Below are 2,363 nucleotides of genomic sequence, written 5' to 3'. Positions count from 1 at the left end.
ATATTTCTAACCATTTGTTCTCTATTGTGATTTTTGCTGATGCCCATTTTTCCTTATCAATATATATTTTTAATAATGATACCTCGTAAGTGTCACTTTCAAGACCAGCGCTAGAATTTATGCCGCTATTATAAAATATAAATAATACAAGTACTGTCTGCTAAATTCATGAAATAAACAAATAAATTACTTACCTAAATTATCTGAATAGCTGATTTGTTGACATCGCTCGTTTAACTAGCACTAGCACGCAGTATGACGTGTATCGTCTGAGAGACAGTTACAAAATGTTTTCATCGTTCCCCTGCCAAAAAATTCCATTGTTCATTAAGTCCAAACAATGGTGGTTGAAGTCTAACAACTGATCAACAATGCAAACTTTGATAAGCAGTTTCGATAATCAGTTCTCAACAATTATTTGTTATTGTTAAAGTTTAACATTATAAAATTAACAAAAATAATATAAAACTCATATCCTGGCAAAATAGCCACATGGCAGCCGAAAACCGTCTATTCCCTTCCCGTTCTCCCGCTGAGAGAGGATACCCGAGAAGGGTGAGGTCTGGGAGAACAGGTCTTCTCAAGAAGATCACGAGGTTACACCTGCGGGGTCCTCTCCATGGTGATTCAGCTCTTAGGAATTTGTAACCTGGAAATTTCCAAGTTCTGTGAAATCCTGTAGTTCTGTAGGGGCTGGACTAGCATCTCCTGGCCAATGGGAAGGGTACCTGTCGGGGTGGAACTTTTTGACTGTCAAAAAAAAGGAGAAAGACCAAGCCAGTCGGGAGCGTGGCCATTTTGGAAATCTTCTATGCTGTAAAGTCCTGGCCGATGAATAAAGCCCTTCCTCTTATAAACGTGGTGTTTGGGTGCTCTTTCTCTCCGTTGGGCCTTGTCCTCCCGCAACAGCGCCATTCCCCAGCTTGTCTTGCATTCTTTCCAAAAATTGGAACTTTTTAAAAATGCCACCAGACTTAGGACAAATTATTAAAAATTGGGACTGTCCCACCAAAAGTGGGACGTCTGGTCACCTTAGACATTATGGAAAGACACAAATGTGTGTCCACCTGGTTATCTCTGATGTTGCCCAGCTCCGGAGTGAGTTATACATACACATGGCCAGAGTTTCAGTTTTGCAAGGTGAAAGGCATCTGGACATACATGGACCATGGTGATGGTTACACAGCAACGTGAATATACTTAATGTCAGTGAACAGTGAAAATAGTTAAAATAAAAAAGTAATCAAGGCAAAGCAGTATAGATGATTTAAAATAGAAGTGCTTTTCTGAACTAGATAATGAAATAACAGAGGGGGAAAAAACATTTTAAAAAAGTAAAATACAGGGCCGGGCGAGGTGGCTTAATGCCTGTAACCCCAGCATTTGGAAGGCCAAGACGAGTGGATTGCCTCAGCTCACAGGTTGGAGACCAGCCTGAGCAAGAGCCAGAAAAATACTCGCGCGTTGAGACAGGAGCCTGTAGTCCCAGGCACTTGGGAGGCAGAGGATCAAGATGATCACTTGAGCCCAAGAGTTTGAGGTTGCTGTGAGCTATGACGCCATGGCATTCTACTGAAGGCCACAAAGTGAGACTGTCTCAGAAAAACAAAAACAAACAAAAAAAGAGGCAAACTATAAGTGCTATTTTTTGATGGGCTTTAGAGAGCCAATTGATAAAACTCATGGATACTTTACACTTCTTCAAGATTTTGTGTGCTTTTTTAAAAATTCAAATAAAATGAAATATCTACTTCAGTTGCAGTCAATCCTCATCACATTCTATCTTGTGAAACTTGAATATTTTCTTTTCTTTTCTTTTCTGAGAGAGAGTCTCAAGCTGTCACCCTTGGTAGAATGCTGCGGCATCACAGCTCACAGCAACCTCAAACTCATGGGCTGAAGCGATTCTCTTTTCTCAGCCTCCCAAGTAGCTGGGACTAAAGGCGCCCGCCACAATGCCCGGCTATTTTTTGGCTGTAGTTGTCATTGTTGTTTGGCAGGCCCGGTATGGCCTGGAACCCGTAAGCTCCGGTGTGCCTGGCGCCCAGCCAGAAACTTGAGTATTTTCTATTTCTTTTCTATCTCTTTTTGTACAGACGGGAGTCCCTCTGTACAAACTCCGGGTCTCAAGAGATCCTCTCGCTTTAATCTCCCCAAATTCAGGGATTACAAGGTGTGAGCCACCGTCCCTGGCCTCTTGTTTCTTTATCCAACAGACCCTTAATTTAACGTTATCCTGAGATAGTTTCTCTGCCACCGTCAACTTGCGAGAAGGTACGTAGTTTTTCAACATAATTTTAGGAGGTACAAGATCAAACGCCTTTGGCGCTCCAACTTCTGTGTGCGTCTGGTTAAGTCGTCTG

The sequence above is a fragment of the Otolemur garnettii genome, unplaced genomic scaffold (assembly GCF_000181295.1).
Source record: "Otolemur garnettii isolate 467f Iridium unplaced genomic scaffold, OtoGar3 scaffold00035, whole genome shotgun sequence".
In the NCBI taxonomy this organism is placed as follows: Eukaryota; Metazoa; Chordata; class Mammalia; order Primates; family Galagidae; genus Otolemur; species Otolemur garnettii.
The sequence above is the reverse complement of the archived record's forward strand: the minus strand, read 5'-3'. Positions refer to the sequence as shown.